The sequence below is a fragment of the Oreochromis aureus genome, linkage group 1 (genome assembly GCF_013358895.1).
Source record: "Oreochromis aureus strain Israel breed Guangdong linkage group 1, ZZ_aureus, whole genome shotgun sequence".
Classification (NCBI taxonomy): domain Eukaryota; kingdom Metazoa; phylum Chordata; class Actinopteri; order Cichliformes; family Cichlidae; genus Oreochromis; species Oreochromis aureus.
The window spans coordinates 36,612,977-36,636,166 of NC_052942.1; the positions used below are offsets into that span (position 1 = coordinate 36,612,977).

Sequence of the window (23,190 nt, forward strand, 5' to 3'; positions counted from 1 at the left end):
CCAACTCCAACCCCGACGCATGTGGCAAGGACTCCAGACCATTACAGACTACAGGACCACCAAACCCTCCCCACATCCTCTGATGCCTCCTTCCTCAATGAGCTCAACAACTTTTATGCTCGTTTTGAGCGAGGGAACCCCACAACCACAACCAAAACAGACATGACGCCAGACCACCAACCTCTGACTCTCTCCCCACCGATGTAGGAGCGGTGCTGAGCAGGATCAATGTCCACAAGGCTGCAGGTCCTGATGGTATCCCAGGCGTGTTCTCAGAGCGTGTTCTGGGAGCTTGCAGGAGTCCTGACAGACATATTCAATCTGTCCTTGGCCCACGCTGTGGTACCGGCCTGCTTCAAATCCACCTCCATCGTCCCGATACCCAAAAACTCCAACCCATCTAGCCTCAATGACTACCGCCCAGTAGCCCTCACCCCCATCATCACTAAGTGCTTAGAGCAGCTGGTCTTAGCACACTTCAAATCCTGTCTCCCCCCACCCTGGACCCCCACCAATTTGCATACCGCCAGAACAGGACAGAGGATGCAGTGTCCATCGCACTGCACTCTGTCCTCTCATACCTGGACAACAACAACACCTACGCCAGAATGCTGTTTATAGACTTCAGTTCAGCATTCAACACAATCCACCCCTCACAACTCATCAGGAAACTGACAGACCTGGGCATCAGTTCCCTCATCTGCAAATGGTTACTGGACTTCCTGACCAACCGCCCCCAACATGTCCGACTGGATAACCGCTGCTCATCAACAATCACAATGAACACCGGTGTACCACAAGGCTGTGTGATGAGCCCTTTCCTCTACTCCCTCTTCACCCACGACTGCAGACCTGCTGATGGTTCCAACACCATCATTAAGTTTGCAGATGACACCACGGTGATTGGCCTCATCAGTGACAACGATGAGGCCGCCTACAGGAGGAGGTGGATCATCTGGCTGAGTGGTGCGACACAAACAACCTGCTGCTTAACACCGAGAAGACTAAGGAGCTCATCGTGGACTACAGGAGGAATGCTGACCCACATCCACCCATCCACATTAAGGGGACGGCTGTGGAGCGTGTGAGCAGCTTCAAGTTCCTGGGAGTCCACATCTCCGAGGATCTCACCTGGATGACCAACTGCTCCAAGCTGGTCAAGAAGGCTCACCAGCGCCTCTTCTTCTTGAGGACTCTGAGGAAGAACCACCTGTCCTCAGACATCCTGGTGAACTTCTATCGCTGCACCATCGAGAGCATCCTGACCAACTGTATAACAGTCTGGTACGGGAACTGCTCTGCCTCGGACCGAAGGCGTTGCAGAGGGTCGTGAAAACTGCCCAACGCATCGCTGGAGCACCACTTCCTGCCATAAAGGACATCTACAGGAAGCGGTGTCTGAAAAGGGCTGGGAAAATCATCAGAGACCCCAGTCACCCATCACATAGACTCTTCACCCTCCTGCCCTCTGGGAGGCGCTACAGGAGCCTCCGGACTAAGACCACCAGGTACCGGAACAGCTTCTTCCCCACAGCTGTCAGACTCCTGAACTCTGCCTCCTGACATCTGACCCACGTTAAACTCATGGACTGAACATACACACACCCACAACCACTAGCACTTTACCACTACTGTATAGTTCTGTGTAGATAATCATTCTGTACATACGATAATTTTTAATCCCACAACTGTTTATAACTTACATAGTTCACATTCTGTATAACTGTATATCTCAGATTTCTGTATAGTTTTTATTTCATATTTATATCCTGTTCATAGCCTGTACATAGCTTGTACTCACTACAGCCTGTACATACTTATAGTTATAGAATATTCATAACATACTTCACACTGTGTACATTATAACATACCATAATAGACCCATTTCTGTAATATACTTACACATCTCTATTATTGCTAATTTATATTGTAATATATCTATATCACGACTAAAGCACTTTCTGGATGGATGCAAACTGCATTTCGTTGCCCTGTACCTGTGACATGTGCAATGACAATAAAGTTGAATTCTATTCTATTCTATTCTATATATATATATATATATATATATATATATATATATATATATTTAGTAAGTACACTCATATAATCCTTTTGAACTTGCCACACCTATCCTAAAGCAACTGCCTATTCGCCTTACAACTCGGTTAAAACATATTCTGGTTTAGTAGGGTAAAAGGTTGTATTCAGGTTATATTTGCATAGTCACTTTCAATTATATTCAACTATTGTAGCCTAATAGGACCACTACAGCAGCACCTGTAAGTTAAGTGTGGAGCAGCAGGGAAGCCGAGAGTGTTCCACAAAAGGAAACAAGAGGCCCGTAGGACCAGTGTTTCCCTATGCAAATGCTGTAGTCCTGGAGGGAACCCCGCCGCTGGAGATTAACTAATCAAGGCTCTGGCAGAAAGAGCTGATGTGGGAGGAAAAGTCTTTTTTGATTAGGAGGCTTCCTAACTGAGATAACTCACCTGGAAGAATCCCAGTGGCAGTCATGACAAGGCCTGGTGAAAGAAATACTAAAAAAGACAAGTTTAGAGTTTCTTTTGCCTGTGTCTTGTAGAAAAAATAGGGTTATGTCTTTTGTCCTTAGGACACTTATTGGCCTTTTCTAAATCTTTATGACTTTTCCCTTATCTCTTTACTCTGATGTGTGCCAGCAAGTCAAAAAATATATCCAAAAACGACTGAAAAAGAAATAGACATATTTTAGCTATTTTCCAGATATAGAGAGGATAGCTCCCCCACTGATCTCACTTCCTTCTTGTGCTTTGTGATCTAGCTTATTTGTTAATGTTATTTTAATGGCACTTTCTCCAACTGTGCAGATACTAGTGATGTGTCGGTCGCGGACGAAGCGGCTCTTAGTGCCAGCTCTTTGAAGTGAACGGAGCCGTGTTTTTGTTTTGTTTTTTTCTCTCACCCTCTCTCGCACTTTTATGCTTCACTCCGCACTGAGCTTTGTGCTTGCCTGTGCTAAGCAGTGGGCAGTGTTAAGCTTTTGTTACCTAGTGGCTACACAAGCCAGGAAGTACCAACGACCGGATTTGGTGTGTGGTAGTAACAGGTAAATGAACTTTTAAAAAAAAAAAGTTATTTGCATATACACGTATGCTTTCAATTGTGTAATTTAAGTGATCTAGGTAGCTCTGTTTTGGAAGTTCAGTTAACGCTAGCAATGTGTTTTGGAGTTTGTACGTGTTTTGGAGTTTGTATGTGCTTTGTCTCTAGGGGCCACCGTATATATTTATATATAAACATATATAAATAAAACCAAGTTTTTTTACATTAGTAATTCCTTTTGTGCATAATTTTATATTGTTGTTGATAATAAATTAATTAAAGCAACAAAACAACCTGAAGAGCCAGTTGGGAGTCGAAAGAGCCGGCTCTTTTTAGAGAATTCCCATCACTAGCAGGTACTATGACAGTAACGACTTAATAAACAGTTGAAATTAAAATAATGCACTAGGGCTAGGACAGCAAGTAACTGAAATAACTCAATTACAAAAAAAATCTTTAGATTCATTGTCCATTTACATTTATAACTGTATAATTATGTTAGTAAACAAGCAGCATACTTATTGGTACAAATGAACCATTAATGCACCTCACTATCAAGGAAATACAAATACATTCCTTTGCATTCAGATTTGCCACTGAGTGTGGATTAGTTCCTGCACTAGCTCTTTACCTGTAGATTTTGTAGTGTTTTCATTTGATCTAATTAACACTGGTAATAAAAAAAAAACCCTCTGTGAGGTTCCTTTAGGTGCTTCACGGAGACTTTGTATGCTATTATACTGTGTTACATTGCATCTGTATCTGTATCTTCCCTCATGTGTACGGGAATGAAGGACAGAAAGGACGGGGTAAATCTAAAATCAAAAACACGAAGAATCAAATAAAGAACAAGAGTGAGTAGCTGTTTAACTATGAGCCTGATCATTACTGCAACACTAGCAAATGGTACGATCTGGCAAAGAACAGGAGAACAGGCTGGTGTTAAAGAGCAGGAGTTAAGCAGAGATTAGTTGCAGATATATCAGCTGGTAGTGCATGGGAACAGAAAGACATGCAAAAATTAAGCAGGGTAGGGTGGGGAATTGTATCACCTTCATTTTAACACTCAAACCCTGCAATAGCTGTGACGGTATTTCAGTTTAGACCAAATCTGCGTACCAGCTGACAGACCAGCAGGATTTGTCAAGCTGCTAAAAATATTCTACACTATACTTATGCATTTAATCTTCTCTGAATGTGCACATCCTCTTTAGCTGTGCTTAAACAATTGTTTGTGAATTTTATACAAAGCATTAACACAAGATTCAAGACTATGGAGTAATGTGTTTGTGTCCACAGGTGTGCAAGAAAATTAGATACTCAGGCTGTTATTTTCTTCATTCTGTTCTCCACATCTATTATAATTGTGTAATCAGAAGAGCTCACCATGTAAGTATCTGTGCAGATGAATAGAACTGTAGTGGAGATATAGCTCCAGTGGAAAAATAATATGAGAAAAATAATGTGACCTGGTGTGTTTGAAAAGTCTGAACATACACTGAAAAATATATATGCTTTCCGTATATGGGGCGAAAGCCATTTTTGCCACCAGAAAATGGACTGAATGTGAGCAGACATGTATCAGAGCATGAGTTCTTGCCTACAATCGCTCAACCAGTTTGCATAAAACCTGTCCAAGGGCAAAATTGTTCTTTCAGCATTTTAATACTGAGAGCACTTGATACGGTTTATAAAAAAATGAACAGCATTTAATTAAGTATTGCAGTCATTCTCATCAGTTCATCAAGAAATGTTGCTGAGGATAGTGCAAGGATAACATGTAGGTGTTCTATTTAATTTTGCTTTTGTCCTTAAATATATTGGTGCACCTCAATTTAGATATTTTATCGTAACTAAATTCAAAAAGACAAAGAGGTTTGTTGGTTAAAGCACATTCAGTGTCTAATTTGCAGCACTGGAAAACAGATGTGAATGGAAACTTCTGGTCAGGAGTCAGGATCTTTTCCCTTAACATTTCCCATCATGCCTTAAGAAATTCTTTTAAAGTAAGGTAGAACATAGGTACAGGCTTACCTACTTTAGAAATATATTCATTGTGTAAAGGTGCTTTGAAAAGGCTTATCAAAGTGATCATTGCCAAATGTCTTTTATACTTTAAAAATGCATCTATTTGGCATTGAAGTGAACAAGCCCCAAATCTTTGATGTTCTGTTTTATGAGCTGTTCAATATTTGTATTTATTTTTATATATGCTTCAGAACTACCTTATTACTATGGAAGTGAAATTAGGAGCAGTTGCTAAATATCTACAATATAACCTCAATAGCAAACTTCAATTGAAGGTTTTTTTCTTCATTTTTTTTGTTACTATTGCTGTGCTATTCATAATTTTAATGTCTTTTTATTGTTGTACACTATCGAAAATTCTAAAAGAAAACAATGAAGTGAGACCATTGAATAAGCAAGTGTGTTGAAACTTTTGACTCATATAAGGCTTGTATAATGTATTCATGCATACTGTATATGGTACAAATCTTGTGGAAACATGCAAATCCAAGTTTTATATTTGAATAAAATGAATGATAGAATTGCGAGCACAACCACTACAGAAAAGCCATTGTTGGTTACATTACCTTAAATTATTATACTTCAAAAATAAGAATAAATGGTCCTGCAAAGATTTTCAAAACATATTTAAATAAATAAACAAAAGGACATTACTAAGAGAAATCTGCATGTTTAATTTCTGAAAAAAAGCCCAGTAGATTTGAATTATTTATTACATATAAAGAGATCGCACTCTCATGCTAGGGATAGTATATAATTATCTTCTAGACTATTTTGTTTCAATTAGTTTTTCTTTATACCTTTTTTTTAATCACAAACCAAAATAACTTCAAAAACCAGTCCAAGGTGCATTGGACGCACAAAGTTTTTTCTTTCCACAGAGACTAGAGATGTCCTTTTCCACAGCTAAATCCATTTTTATGAGGTGTGCAGTGGGAATCTGTATTGTGATGCAACAGCAGGCTAGCGAAAACAATGCAGCCAATTGTCATCATCCTGCTTGTCCCATGCGAGTGTATTCATTCTTCAGTCCAGACTTATCACATCTCTCCTCTGCTGGTGGCCCCTGGGCCTAGAGCCACTGGAGCTTATAGGCCTGCAGTTTTAGTGCACCTGATTCCTCTTCATGCCCCTGAAGAACAGAGTCCTCCATTTGTCATTGGTAAACATGCAGAAGAGCTGGTGTGTGCTTCACATGAGGGAGGGGGAGAAACAAAGAGGAAACAAATATCAGCACATTTCTATTTTCACTTAAGCAGACACACCTCTCCCAAGCGTTACCATTGGTTTTAATTCCACTTCTCGAGTTTGTTAAAGGACAGAGTCGTGTGTTTTATTGTATCTCACTTTGAGCTTAGAAATTGAGTGACTTCTGAAAAATAACCTATCATGTAGAAAGAGGAGGCATAATATTTATGGCATGACTTTTTACAGAGTCATTAAAAATTCATTGACCAACATTATGTTACATGACCCTCGTGGTACTCCAGACAATGCATTAAAAACGATTTTAAATACCCATGCTGAATGGGTATGCTGATGAATGACCTGTCTCACGCTCTGGAATGGTGACAAGGAGGAGGAGGAAGAGATAAGCAAGCTAGGTGTGGAAGAGTGAGGGAGTGGTCCTGATGAAATTACAGGATGGATTGATTGATCTCCACGGATGAATGTTGCAATGGAGGAATGCAGTTAAAACTGATGCATCTAGATTAGTGTCAGAGGAGCCACTGAAGGACAATGAAAGCCATCGCCAGGAGATGTGACCTTTTCAGCATATGAAGCCCACAATGCACCAGACCACGTTTCATGGCAATAAACCAAGACTGGGGGAAATTTTGTCACTGCCAAGAGGACCAACAAACAAAAAACAAAAAGAGCATATGAGGCAGGAATAAAAATGCAGATGTTTCAATTCATATTCATTAGCATAGTTTGCCATTATGAAGTGGAAATTAATGGTTTCAAAACAACTGGTAACACAGAAAAGAAGTGTGAATCCAGTGATGCAGGCTGTGCAAAAACATGCACCCGCGCACACAGCAGGGTGATAGTTTCCATAGCTTCCCCATGCTTTCCAAGAGGCATCATATTTACATTCACGTTACAGTTTTGCATGAGCAAGGATGTTTCCAGTTTTAGGCCATAATCTGGTTAATGTGACAAAAAAAAATTAATCCCCAGGGATAAAATAAGGAATCACATTAATTAAAGAGCCTTCTAAATAATGTAAAAAGAATAAAGCACAACCTACAACATACAACAACAAATTCGTTTTCACAGGAAAAGACTTCTGCTGAGGAAATAAGATTATCTGTGTTTTCACAATCATACACAGTATTGTAATAGAATACGAGGACTGTGTTTAGAATGTCTGTTTTATTTGCTGCCATGCAGATTTTACTTGGTTTCATTTGATGCATTCCTGCAGCTGAAGGTGTTTGGTTGCAAAGAATATAATGAGAATATATGAGTTACCATTCCAGATATGTTGAAAGAAAACAACTCAAAGAAAGAAACAGTAGATATGTTGACACAATACAGATACCATTCAATCTGCTCCCAAAGGCAAGTTGGGAACAGATTGCATATTGAATATGTATAAAAATGTATTTTAGTATCGTCTAATCTAATTTCTTGTTGTCTAAGTACAGTCTTAAGCCACTCATCGATATAACTTGATGTGAAAAGGAACTACAGGTATTACAGTTAAACTTTGAATTTTCATCATTCATCATCATAATTATTCTAGTTTCTAATTAGCTTCTAACCTTTTTCTTTTTGTTATATTATTTTTCTTTATATATACAGTATATATATATATATATATAGATAGATAGATAGATAGATAGATAGATAGATATCTTAAAATGACATATTGTTATAAATAATTCAACATTTATTTTCTGTATGAAGAACAGACATTAAAAATAATAATGATATACACTGCCTAAAGCAACTCAACAAAAATTTAGCCTGCATGGCATTTTGGCATTAAGTTTTTCTTCATACATGTCTTGAAAATAGACCTGAGGCCTGAAGCATAAACTAGGATCTGAGGCTTAACAAACCTCGGGTTAACTCAAGGTTTTCAGGGTTTTCAGAGATTTGCTTCTGACCAAAGTTTATTCTCTAAATGTTTCTGGAGCAGATTTTGCCCCAGAAAAGAGATCCCCAAGTGTGAAATCTATTCTCCTTAAAACAGCATTACCACTAGTGAAAGAGTCTGTTGCCCTTGGTGGATTGATAGTAATCGGGTCTAAATCTTTGTCTTGCTCTGATGAGCATCATTAAGAAATACAGATTCTTAGAAGCATATTTTCTTGTTCTCTTAGCACTGATATGTGACCCTTAAATAGGATATCAGTTTGCACTTGTTAATCTTACATTATAATTTCTATGAAGGTTAACCCTGAGTTACATTTTCTTCCTAAAATGCAACAGTATTGAATACCATAAAAGGTTTTCTTGGATAACACATGTAGGATCTAACCCCTAGTAGCCTGGAGAATGCAATATTCATTACTGCATTCATTTGTCTGCTGCAAAATGCTTTGAATTCACCTTCTTCTATATGCTAGGGAGAGAATAATGAAGAGTGAGGTTGGAGTAAATATGCTGATTCAGTGTTTTTCACATTGCCTCCTAGTGAAAATCCTGGCCACTCCCCTTTCCTGTGCCCCTACTGTGAGTGGTCTTACACAACTGAAACAGCCAATTAGCTCCCGTGGAAGTGGTTGATAAAGGCCACAAATACAGCATGACTAATTAGGAGTTTTGGTATTATTGTATGGACATATCAGGGTACTGGATAATCATATTTGATAATTTGTTAAGTATCCCTTTTGGTGGAAATTAGTAGTTATTCAATATTATATTAATGTGAGCAAGGGAATATTATCAAAAATCTCTTAGAAGTACACTGCTTTAAACTATGTTTCTCGTAATCCTTTGATCCACTGTATCTCATCAGCTCTAAAAATAAAATGTAAAAAAAAGCCATTGGACAGCCCTTAGCTTACAATCAAAGCAGTCCTTCTGAGAAAAGCTATATGACACAAGATAAGGACCTCTGGACTATCCAGCCTGTAGTTAATTCTTAGGGCTTACCTATCCACTGTTTGAAGCACGATATTTGACGCGCACCTGATAATCTCTCTTACAGCATTAGCCAGTGTTTTTTTTAGAGTGCTCTCTCCACCCTCCTCTCACTTCCCTTGAACATTTCTTTGCTCATTTTCACACAGATCCCAAGGCTGATGTCTGCCACTGATAAAGCCTGATCCACAGTAATTACACAGGGTAAGGGAATTGAATCTGTCTTTGGCTCTAAACTGTGATTTCTACTGTGCCTTGTCCCCCATGCTGCGCCTTTTCTGGTGATGAGACTCATTACAATGCCTGATGCACGTCCCCTTTTGTCCTAAGCAGCACTGTAATCACACAGCCTCTTACATTTCTGATTCTATTCATGTGTTGAGGGTTACATTTCATGAGCTCTAACTATTCAGAAGCTTGCAACTGGCAACTAAGCAGAGAAAGAATAGTCAAGTTAAAAAAGCAAAAGGAGAAATCCGATTTTTTTAAATGATCTATAATTCTAGCATCCCATCATTTGTAATAAGTAGTAAATACTAATTTATAGTACTGTAAACAGTGACAACTAATGTGAAACACTGAGTGGTGTGCTCCAGAGTCCATTTCTGTTAAATCACTACCTTTTTCTAAAGAGGGAGCTAACGTTTGTGCTAATTATGATTGTTTATGTTCCACCCTATGCTAACACTAGCATACCTCTCTATTGTCTTCCCCACCAAAGCCAGCTTCTTGAGGGGTAGCATGTCCTCTGACAACACCAGCCTCTGGCCACACCACCAGAGAGTCCTTGTCACCCACAGCAGCCTATGGTCATGCCACCAGATTGTTTTTGTCAGCGGAAGGTCTCCATTACTGGCATCTTGGCCTATCCTCACTGTCTCCATCACTGGTTTCCCAGTTGCCACCCTGAACTGCTTAATCTTGATCACTTAAAAACATATGCACATTGGACATAAGCACTTTTGGACAGGGCTCCATAATATGATGGCATTTAGAAATTCCTAAATGCTAATTGGTCATTTGTGAATGTGTGATTGGTCCACTTGGACTTTTTCTGTTTCCTGTTTTTTATTTAAACACAAACTGTTTGATATTCTGCAATGACCCCAATGAAGGGTACAACTCGAAACACGTTGGTCACCTAATAAAGTTGTTCCTTAATACTTGTCTTCACGTCATCAGATCTTTGTCTTCTCCATGCACCTTGGAAGTAGGTGAAGTTGTGCCAGAAAAATTTGTTGCTATCTATGTTTAGGAATTCCTGAACAGCAAAAATAGGAGAGAACAGAATTTTCATAAAAATATATTCAAAATAATTTAATTTCCAAGAACAACTTGAATAGATTGATATTTACACTAGTGGGGAATGGTCATGATGGATGGTCTCTGTGTAATCCAAATCATCATGATTTATACTCCAGGAATCATCAGTGTCTACAAAAATATGTCATGTCAATCCATCAACCTTTCTAGGTTAGGCAGATTTTACATAAAGCCTCAATTATGCTTTCTAGGGTCTACTTGGGCCTGAGTGACATAAATTATGACAGGATGGTGAGGTTTATTGTGACTGTGCAGTGTTATGTGTGTAGAATTTACTGTACAAGAAATCAATTATCCATTGCCCCCAGGCAGAGGGCTTCAAAGAAGTATACAAAGAATGGCTTCATGGCAACTAGGTCTTTAGTTGTCCATGTTCACCAGTATAACCAAGGCTTAATGGTGAAAGAGATACACAATTTCTGTATAAAAAAATTTGAGTATAATACATTTAAGGATTTAAATAATAATTATTAAAAGACAAAACAAAATAAACCTGCAAACTGACCATAATTGCAAACACAACACCAAGGAGTCAATAAAGTTATATTTTGTCCCAAAACAAGCCTTATTTACACCAGTCACAAGTCCACAGAGGGGAGATGAGTCACTGAGATATTATGACATCCACTGCAGCGCTAGTTCCAAAGTCATTATAATTGAAAAGGCAGGGGAAAGTGTCTGAAGGCACACACACGAGGGAGGTCCATGTACCCATTGTGTCAATCTTTTAGAATAGTGATGCTGGTACAAATTTGTCTTTGCACTGAAAGGTTTATTTGTACATGAATTATACATTAATTCCCCTTTTCCTAAGCCACACTGCCACTGACAGTAGACAGCAGTAAGTGCCAAGTTATACTGTAATTGGTATCTTGGCTATTGTTTATACAGTTTGATCCATTTGGTAGACATAGAATTATGTCAGACTCAGTGTTTGGATAGACATTTACCTTTCTCCTCTGTAATTTAATGCAACCATTCAGACAGCTAGAATTACAAAGTCTTACTCCATTATAGTAATCAGAGATTTCAGTTAAAACATGTAGTGTTCACTGCAGAAAATCTTTAATTTTCACATTAGAACAGCTTCATGGCCCTTGAAAGACTGTCTGAAGAGAGTCTTGAGTGACAAATAAAGTCGATATAGATTTAACGTGCTTTGTTTCTCTCATTATAGCAGAGACTTTAGAACCTACTGCTTCGTATGCAATGTCAATCTTGAACATATGGGTATGAAAGACATTCAAAATGTACAGGAGAAAAGGAAATGAAAGGAAACACTGTCTACTCAGTTGAACTGCTGTGATTTGGGTGCTGATTAAACCTCTGCCAGATGACCTGGGGTTTTTGTTGGGTGACCAATGCAGCACTGCAGCTGTTGCTTTTATGCTAAACCCCTCCGTGGAGACACCATTGATTGTGGGATTAGCACACAGGCCTCCTCCTCTGTTCATACTTTCACCTCAGCTGTGTTACATGACAATCCAGACAGCTCCAGACCTCAGATCTCTCCTTTAGGTATCATTAGGGAGTACTCAGTACAACAACCTAATAGCTAGAAATGTGCATACCTGTCAATAAAGGATTTGTGTAGAGGGACAATTCTATGTTCAAAAAGCCACAAATAATATATCGTCTTGATGCATTCTCAATCATCCAGGTAAGTAAATCTCCAAAAGTTGATTGTGTCCATCTGGATGACCAGATGAACAGAATCAACTTTTGGACACAAATGATATATATTCTCTCTTTGGGTGTGCACTAGGGCTGCAGTAATTCATCGCTATAATCAGTGACATCGACTATAAAAATTTGTCAAAGTGGAACTTTATTGTCATCGCATCATATACTAATACCACATAAATGTGTTTTTGCAACTGCATTACACTAAAGGAAGCTATGGGGGCAGTATTGACTCTATCATCTGGCAAGACTGCACTTCATACTAACGAAGAAGAACCTAGAGCGAACAGCTAAACAAGAGGATGGAAGAAAATGGAAACTGAGAGTTAACAAAATGTAAAAACATTTCACAGTAAATCCACAACAGCAGTGCACGAGCACAAGCACCCTGGAGCTGTCATGTAAACTCTGAATGGGTCAGTGTTTCATGTTGATACCTTGTTTATGTTAGTGTTTGTAACTTCTTAGGAAGATGCCTGCTAAGCAAACACCACTTCAGTTTTGTTAGCTAATGTTAATGAGTGAAATGTGATAGTAAACCATTAAACTGGCATAGCTCCACTGCCTCCTAGTTTGTTTTAGTTTTTTTTTTCTCACATTAACAGTAGTGTTTATTCTGAATAGTAAACCTCTTCCACCTGAAGTTAGGTAGTTAATTTGTCAGTTTGACCATATAAATAATTATATATATATATCTATCTATATATATAGATATATATATGAGTTTGTCCTGAAAAGAGGCTCTCATACTTCTCAATTGGCTTCAGTCATGACAGAGCATCTTTAGCATGGTTATCACTTGCAGCTGGGGTAAGAGCAAGCCTCTCATTCATGAACTGAATCATCTGTAAAGTTAAACTTGTTATTTTGGTCTGGAAAATAAAATCTTGGACAGAAGCCATTTTTAGTTTCCTATTTGCACATTAGTTTTTTGTTTAAATACTGCTAGTGCCCTAGTTTGTATTACCTAATATTTTCATTTCATTTTTATTCTGACAGTTCAATTGAGTAATGTTAAAAACACATTGGATTATTTTCAAATTCATGTTTCCTGGGTCATTATTTTTATTTGCTATGGGACTAGACAACAGGGTGATTATTAACAGGAGGGCAGACTTGAAAAAGTGAGGTACTGAAGCCTAGAACAGGAGGTTTGCCCACAGGAAGCGGAGATAGGAGTTATTGAAACAATCGCTGACTAATCGACTAATCAAAGAAGAGTTGTCAGATTAGTCGCCTACCAAAATTGTCTTAATTGCAGCCCTATTATGCACACGTATTCAGTTTGGTACAAAGAGGAAAGGAAATTGCAGATGACCCTGTGAAATACATATGGACTTTAGAAAATCTTGAACCTCCTTCACAATACAATCTTCAATACTATGACTTTGAAAAAATAAAGTTTGTTTTCAGAGGCATGTGAACAGAAATCAACCAAAATAAAAATGCACTATATGAAAAAACAAAACCTTTCAAGCATTTATTTCTAAACTTTACTCATGCTTGCTGTTCTCTGTCTTTGCATCTGGAAGTCATACGTATTTACGTCAAACCATTTTGGCACCATGAAAAACCAATACATCCACTCAATGGCGCGCTGCCACTCACATAAGCAAAGGTGCATGAGCCAATTCTGGAGTTGTGTCTACTTCAAGCAGCTATAACAAGTTTTCTGAACAGATAACCTGGCTTTCCAAGTTTGAAAAGATAATGAATGACCTTGTGTAATGCAAATTGGTAACTCTTTTATTAAGCCTAATCTAATTAAGATCCCCCTTCACACATTATTAAGGGAGGCCAATAAACAAATGCGGGGTGTGAGAGATTTGGCATGGGAACATAATCATAAACACGTCTTTAATTTCACAGCAACAACGCTGTGTTGATTGCTGCCATGCTGCTGGCCATATGTCCTTGAAAACAGACAGTAACTGAATCATGTGTAATTTATTAGTTTTACATTCCACACATAAAGGAAATGATATACAAATGATTTCACCAGTCTAATAAGCTCTTAAATAGACTCCTGCAGTGATAAGGCCTCAGTATTGTTCATTACTTATCTCAGTACTGGCAAAATCAGTTTTTTTCTTTCAAAAAATGCAGTCATAAAAAATGAAAAGATGCACAGTAGAGCATTTCTTCTCCTTGTGACTTTCTCTCTAGCAACCCCACCCTCCTCTCCTCCCACCTCAACTTTGGATGAGGGCCTCCCCCATGATGCTTCCAGATTGCGCTCGTAACAATGTGACTGGGCCCCAAAGCAGGGATCCACATTTTCATATCTGAGGCCAATGATAGATGAGGCAATCTGAACAAGTAGTGCTGAGAGATACATCAGGAGGCAGACAGCCCCAGATAAAGGAAAAAGAAGACTGGGCCCCCATTGTCACCCTTTCGCCATTCCTCGGATATATAGTGGCTCCCCCAGGACCAATAACTCACATACATATTCAAAAGCTGCAACAGTACTTTGCCACCTCTGGGATAGACACTAAAGCTGCTAAACCAAAAAGCAGTCCAGGATTCTGTTGGCTCTTTTCCCTGTTATACCTGCATACCATTTGCTGGACTACAAGCTTAATGACTGGGCCTCTGTAGGTATACCACTGACAGAAATATGGTTCATTCTTGGTTATGTGGCTGTTTATCCAGTAATGTTTTGCTAAACATGCAGTTTCATGAGGTAGTTGACACTGTCATCAACTTATATCCTTCAGTGCAATTTAAAACCCTGAATGCTAGTGATGAATATGAATAATTTATGGCCCAACGAGACTGTCATTTAATGAAGCTATTGGTGATTTGACCTGGCAAATTAATCAATGTCTCATCTAATTTATTAAACACACTACAGGGTCAGAACCTTTTCACCCATTTATCTTTGTCAGAAAGTGCAAGTGCTGAGAAAAAAAAGAACCTGTTAAGTCCTTTTACATTGTCTCAGTGGTGTTGAAGAAGCTTTTTTAAAAATGTAGCTAGCCAACCTTCAACTGTGTACTGGAAATAATTACAGGATAGGAAGCTCCTAGTGTGAGAACAAAACGATCTAACTTTGTAAAGCATAAGGCAAGCCCACTTTAATTGAAATGACCTATTTTGTCCCCTGAAAATCACCAAGAAGGTGGTAGACATTTCTGAAATGTTAGCATCAGCTGGACAATAAGTGTGCTTTTTACTTGGATATGTTTACATCAAAAGTACTGTAGTAAAGACAGTGCCAAAAGTATCAGTTACTGCACTTTGATTTGCTCGTAGTTCATATTTGTCTTTGTCTGTTACCTCAGGATGTTTTCTGTACTGTGTATAAATCAATAACAGAATGGCAAAAATTACATATAATAAATATATAGTCAAATGTTTCAGGAAGCCAGTTTATTTATGCATGTTCATTCCAACAACATCTGAGCATCTATTCTCAGTTGGCAGATTTGGTGGTCCAATAAAGACTCATTAATAAACCAGATACCAGTGAATGAAACCTTTCATATGCCCAACACTTCATATTTAACAATATAACAGCAGTACAAAAAGTTTTAAAAAGGCACAAAAGTTGACCTTTAAAAACAAATGTGAATTTAGGGGGGGCGAATATACCACTTCTCCGGACTTCCAAACTCCTCTTCGAAATTGGAGCCAGACAATTTCCTGTTTTTTTTTTCTCTTCTTGCAATTTTTTTTTAAAAAACATAATAATTTTGAAATATCCTGTGGGAGACTTCCAAGAATGCCAGCACATGCAATTGAGAAGTAGGCTTTTTAACCCAATTTTGATGGTAAACTGCATTACTGTGCAATAATAATTTGCCTACAACAAAAGTGATGTTAACTGATGGAGTAACTGTCTTAAAATAGGAAATAATATTGTTATTTATGTTATGTTATAATACATATAATATGTGTCTGTTAAGTGAATGAAGGCATTATCAGAATATCATTATAAATGTGTATAAAATCAAACACCTAGGCATGCAGAATACTTATAAAACGTTCTGTGAATTCACTGAGCATTGTACTGAGGTAGAATTCCACCTGTACAAGAAGTCCAATAATGAAATTTCCTCACTACTAAATATTCTACAGTCAACTAGTAGTATTTTAACAAAATGGGAGCAACTTGGAATGACAGCAAGCCAGCCAATGTGATATGGGAACAGAGCTGATGCTCTTATAGCTGCAAAGAGTGGGCTGACATTGTATTAAACTCAATGGATTAAGTATTTGATGTCACTCAAGTTCATATGTGTGTAAAGACAGCCAAGCGAATACTTTTGGCAATAAAGTGCAGCTATTGAAACCTTTGTTCTACTTTGTAATATTGGAAGTATTGACTGCTATTACTGATTTACTTTGTGTAGTATATGCCCATGTTATAGCATTATTTGGCTTGTTTGTGCTACTAGTGCACATTTAGAAAGGTTTTGGTACCCCCTTTTGCTACCGAAACAACCATGACCAATTGAGGCGTGGACTTCAATGGACCCTGGAGATGGCCTGTTGTATCTGCCACCAACGTTTTAGCAACAGACCTTTTAAGTCCTGTTAGTTTCAGAGTAGGCCCTCTGTGGATTGGACTTGTCTAGCGCATCCCACAGATGCTCAGATGGATTGTGATTTGAGAATTACGGAGGCAAAAACCCCCATCTCAAACTCATTGTTTTATCATCAAATGAGTCCTATGATTCCTAATGATAGAACACACACTGCCTCTGGTTTGCCTTCTTCTCATAATACATCCAAGTTCCAGGTGTTTCCCAGGTAAACAATACATGAAATGCACATGCATTACATTTTTTGGCATTTGGACTACAGTAACTCAGCTGTTGGATCAGACCATTGAGCCAGCCTTCACTCTCCACAAGCATCAGTGAGCCTTGGCCACCCATTACCCTGCCGGTGGTCCAACAATTGAAACCATATAAATCTAACAGATTTATATTAATTTCCATGAAACAATTCAGTATCCTGTGGAATTTCCAGATAAATGTACAAGCTGGCAATGGCTAACCAACCAGACATAGTAGCAGTAGATAAGAATGATCACTTGACCAGTTAGGATAATTATGATACAAGTGACAAATACTTGATCCCAATGCTTTGCAAAAAACTATGGTAATTAGCTTAGCTCCCATTTCTTCTGTCACACTGTAAATTATATTATACATGTTTAAATATTTGCAATATTTTTTTGTGTGTTTATATTAATCTACCCAATACAACAACCCTACATTGACTACAGACATAAAGTTAAAGTACAACATTACATTACTTTTCCATTTGGATCCTGTGCTTTTCTCTGTCCTTGGAGCTCTGGTTCCTCACCACCTGCACCTCTTTACCACCTGCAATCTATCAACAGCAATCAGCTAGGTGATACTCTTCACCAGCACAGCCCTCAACTCACCACCAGTTTGTCAGCTACCTCATGACGGTAACTAGGCCTCCTTGTATCTTGTTGCTTATGTCCATACCTTGTACTTATTCTGTTTCTCTTTCTGTGTACAGTTCAGTCGTCAAGACCTACAGCTCAAACTTCTGGACGTAAGTCGCTTGCATAGGATTCACCGCCTTGCACTGCAATCTCTTTGCCTTGGAAATAAAACTCCTCAACACTCTCACCTCCCTGCCCTCCTACAGGCCATCTTCTATGGATAACATAAACTTAAGTTTGGAACCTCTCTCGGCTACCTTCCCCGGAGCCTCATGGCTTTGACCTTCAAGTAAGGCCATAACTACAGAACCCATCTTATCCACAAAAAAGTTTGCTAAGATCTTGTCACTGTGTCTTGTTGAGACTGTTTTTGGGTTCACTCCCACATACTGGTCCTCAGACCCTTGTGACAATTACAAGCTCAGAGCATTGTTGCTAAAGTACATTAGGTCAATCAAAAAAAAAAAAACAAGACAGTACAGTTTTGAGTATAAAGATATGTTTATTTTTATATTCAATATTTAAATATATTTTAAAGTATAAAGAATTTAAATAAACAAAAGTGCAGAAGGTTGTTTCACTGAGTGGTTTGAAGAATTTGAAAGCGCTGTTGACATGTTTCCAGCATTACTTTTGCACTTTTGTTCTGTGATTAAGATTCAGCTTTCTTAAGAGTAACCTTGGTCTGCTATATAACAAAACTGTATTTCTTTTCTTTCTGTATCATGCTATGAAGCCATCCGAGAAAAGTGGAGTAAATGAAAATGCTTTCCCCTGTCCTATCAGAGTTCAGTCTTCCTGCTGGCACCTTTGAGCACATTAATTTCCCTTAAAATATAATGTGTGCAGAGGTATTGATGTTGCTTCTAAATTCTTCCAGACTTGCTCCCTTGACAGACAAAGTTTGACAGGAAAGAAAAAAAGCCATCAAATTATAAAATGAAAAAGCCATCCACCTTAAATGCTTTGGTTCTTCCCCAGTACCTTTTATGGTAATTACAAAATATACAATTGAGTTGCGGCCATCAAATGATTTTTTTTCTTCCACTACCATCATGGAATGATATTCCAATTTTATGCTCTAGTACCCTGAAAGACAGCAACAAATAAAAAGACACCCTTTATTATTCTGTATATGATTACAATATTATTTTAGTGGTTACTATGAGATAAAATAATGGGAATTATGGCATAGTATTTAAACAGACTTGCTCTAAACATGCTGCAAGATGAAATCATTGTGTTAACAAAAAGACTTCAGAATTACTTATAGTACATAATACACTATGTATGCATTAAAATAGGTGTGTTTGTGTGGGTGTGTAGCTACCGTTTCTAGGACTACTACGGCTACTTCCTTGCCAAAAGGGGTCGCCACAGCACAGTGGGTGGTGCTGAATGTTTGGCAGTTTTACACTAAAACTCTTTTCTTTTTTTTTTTAATTCAAGTGCACATATTAAACAATTACAGAGAAAACTGACATTCATTCTAAAAGAACAGAGGAAGACAAATGAACAGAAGAACTAGAAAGAAATGAAAATACACTTACTATATAACCCCAAGCAAGAGGGTTTATATGACCCAGGTGAACTCATTCAAGACAGTAATAAAGCAGGGGAAAAGAACAGAAAGACAAAAAACATATATTCAGATTACAATAGCGCTAGCTAGTCCTTTTTTATTTATTTTTTTTTAAATCAGCTTCTCCTCCCCATATTACCTGACATGGATCTCAATATCAGAATCAGAATCACTTTGGTTGCCAAGTTTGCACAAAAACAAGGAATTTGCCATGGACAAAACCAGGTGGCTGGGATCAGAGATCATCCATTGGGCCTTTCTCCTACAGTACTGTTTCACTTCAATATCTAATGTGAAATAACAGTGAAATAGAACATCAAAAAGTGCTGTCAGTTTAAAGAATAAATATTTCACTACAATAGATTCCTAAGGAAACAGTCTGGCTTGATGACAGATTTTCTTTTCTGCAGCATGTCATCCTGTTCTATCCGCATCTGTAAATCTGGGAAGTGGAAAAAATATCAGTCTATTTAATTTAATGACAACAACATGCTTTTGGAATTTAAGAGTAAATAAATATGTGAAACTGAGACTACTCCTGAATGTCGATATTCAAATATCGATAGCATCGATATTCAAATATCGATAGCATCGATACTGTAACGTGAGGGTTCACTAGATGGTTTGGAATCTCTCTGAATAATTAGGAACAGCAACATGGAGACGGATAACTTTCTTAGCAGTCTCTTTACTCTCAGCACACAGCAACAACAACCCAGCACTTCCTGTGTACCGCCCACATGAATACTTCACTGGCCTCTCAGAAGCCAGGAAATCTTATACTATAGATCAATGCATGGAAAACAACTTGGTAGATATAACACGTACTTATTACTGCTTTGAACATGCATGTGTAAACATTCAAATGTGTAAACATGTAAATATCAAAACACATAACCACCAAATGGCTACATACCTAGCTCTATAACCCTTGTAAACACCTCTTTGTATGTCAAATTACATTTAAATTTACTTCTACACTTTACAATACCATCACGTGTATTGGATTGATACTAACAGTTGGACCAATGTCCGTCCATCCATCCATCCATCCATCCATCCATCCATCCATCCATCTATAGCCAGTCTGTCACAGGACTAACACATAGAGACAGACAACCATTCACACATACATTTACGCCTATGGGCAATTTAGAATCACCAATTAACTTAACCCCACTGTATCCCACTGAACTGTGTTAATAATAAATGTTTTTGTCTTTTGTTTCCTCTTTGAAATGAAATGAAAAAATACTGCCACGTTTTTCCTTTATAACCAATAGTACATTAAAGGACAAGCTTCTGTTGTTTAAAAGACAGGCACATTTACATTTCAGGTCTCTAAAAACACAATGTCATTATATAAGAAAAGTTTAAATGTTTTTTTTTTTTTTTTACATGTTAACTAATTATTGTGGCTAGTTAAAATCACAACACTGTTGTTTCATATTTATTAAAATATTTTAATGATTTGGCAATTGTACGAGGATTCAGCTTACAAATCATGACATACTGCTCTTCCCTACATAAGCTCCCTTTATTGGTTAAAATTATCGGTATTGGTATCGGTAATGCTGCTCTTAATTTACTTGTTATCGGAATACCAAGATACAGATACCTATGTGACATATTTATACCTATATATTCTATAAAGTTCATATATATAAAAAACAACCTGCCAAAGTACTGGAGGCCATCACAGACATAAGTCACGCTACAATAGCTGTCTCTAGGTCAGAAATTGAAGATACACAACTGTGTTCACATTCTTTTCATCTTGAGTGATGTTATGAGGACATGCTTTTGAAGATGATTATAAATACCCATAATGTTACACACATACATATACAGTTATGTTTAGGCTGGTGAAAAAAATAGTAATCACTACTGAGTGTTCATGGGTCACAGTGTCAAACATTTTGATGGACGTCATGGCTGGAATGAACCCACTGCAAGATGGTCTCTAAATCTATTTCAGTCACAAAGGAGAAGACATAGATGGAAAGCAGCAGACAAGTACATAAGGATTTTTTAGCTCAGAGATAAATCAGATTTGAAGTGTGCAAAAGGGCTTTCAACTGAGCATACAAAGTCACAGACGTCTTTTCAGATTTGATTGTGGATTCACTGTGGATTGGAATTATTTTACTGTCAGTATTAAATACAACATATTCAAAAACAAGTATTTCACAACTTTTATACATAGGTACATACTTACTTGGACGATATTTACGTTTTATTCTTCAAAAAGTCACTACTTACATTTTCCTAAATGTAAGTAGTGACTTTTCAGACTGGTGGCCTTTGCCTGCAGCTTCCCTAGTGCCGTAATAACATATATTATTCTATAGCAGTACCTCAGTTGTACATTGGCCTATAAAAATAAAGGTGACGGTCCTGGTTAATTTGACTTTTTTTTTTTTTTTTAATTATTGGAAAGAATATTATTTGTCATTTAGATGGTTAGCAGATTCCTCTGTGACTTCTGTTTTTGGAAGATCAAAACATAAAGCTATACTTTAATTCCTTGTATGGTAAAATATGAATTTCTCTTCATATCTGCCCACAAACATACTTCAGTGTTGCATCTCCTATAAATCTGCATTGATCAATGCATTTTCTTTTAGTCTGGCTGCTTTGTCGATACTTCAGACCTTGACTGAATTAATGTAGTAGCACGCAACAGCTACAGCAATTTATTTTTTCCTTGCCATTTTAAAGTTCATGACTTTCATTTTCCTCCCTGCTTTGTGTCCTTGCGTTGTTCACCATTTCCCACACATAAATTTGCGTGCTAATATGAAAATGTCTCAATTGACTTTATAACTAAACATTGCATTTACGAAACAGAAGCAATCCAGGTGCTGTCAACATTGGATTAAATATATGTACAAATACAGAACAAATGTTATGAGCACAAATTACATATTATTGTGAGACTCCAATTAAATACAGATTAAAATGTGCCTATTTTCTCTAATGCGTTTACATCAGATATGCATCCTGGAGCTCAGTTTACGTTCAAATGAGGGAGAAAAAATGGCATGGACAGGAAACAGTAAAGGAGAGGAGTGTGAACCTTTAGCTCCGTTTGCAGTCCAGTCTGAAAGGCTGCCAATGTGAAGAGCCCTAGCTGTGAATTCCCCACTGAGATGGGCTTGGTCCAGAGGGAATGCAAGCCAGTCTCCAGCCTGCGTTCCTACCTGAGAACAGCTGCAGCCTCCATCTGCCAGCTCTTCATGGTGGCTACCTGAGGGAAACACGCTCCACCCCTCCATTTCAGAAGAGAGGCAGCATTCTTTTGACAGAGGGGGATTTCAGGGTTTAATGACATCAGTAGGACACTTTCCCTGGTTGCTGGTAAATATGTGTGCAAGTCTCTCCTTGTGAAACACACATGGGCACAAGAAAGCACACACACACACATAAGCAAGCACTTTTAAAAAATCTATTCTAGAACTTATCTTGATCAGGATAAAGTCGTAATTGGAATAAGCAGAGCCTTTATATTCAGCCCAATCTCTCCACTTAATGGGGCATGTGAACACCTTATTCAGATTTCTTCAGGCTTTTTCAAACAGCTTGTGTTGGTCAACAGATGCAGCAACCGGATGCCATGTTTACGAAGCAAACACCATGGTGCGAGAGGCAAGCAGTAGATTACTCACTGAATCAAGAATGTGTTTCGTTTAACACTTGACTGAAAATATGGCTTAAGGTTTATTCCTCTAAGTAATATACTGAGAGCTGAATTGAATTTCTAGCACCTGTTGTTTGCATTGGCATATGTCTGTTTATATGTATGTATATAGCTGCACTGGGGACTGTGTAGTTATATGGGATCAACAAAGATCACATCAAATAATTTGAAGAAAAAAAAGTCAAATGGAAATTCACCTAAAACTGAAAACAAGTTTGATTTGTGTGCTTAAATCAACACTTGCTAAGTCATTAAAAACCA

At 37.9% G+C, this 23,190-nt stretch overlaps 2 long non-coding RNA genes across 2 annotated transcripts; both read left to right on the forward strand.

Annotated features, from left to right (window-relative positions):
• The first annotated feature begins 8,780 nt into the window (after window positions 1–8,780).
• LOC120439983 lies at window positions 8,781–10,007 on the forward strand. The gene is made up of 3 exons (XR_005612902.1): window positions 8,781–8,799; window positions 9,360–9,414; window positions 9,932–10,007. It is a non-coding gene; the product is annotated as an uncharacterized LOC120439983 (long non-coding RNA).
• Window positions 10,008–17,721: 7,714 nt separating this feature from the next.
• Window positions 17,722–22,755, forward strand: LOC120440004. Its single transcript, XR_005612915.1, has 3 exons — window positions 17,722–17,757; window positions 17,854–17,936; window positions 22,224–22,755. It is a non-coding gene; the product is annotated as an uncharacterized LOC120440004 (long non-coding RNA).
• Window positions 22,756–23,190: the final 435 nt, after the last annotated feature.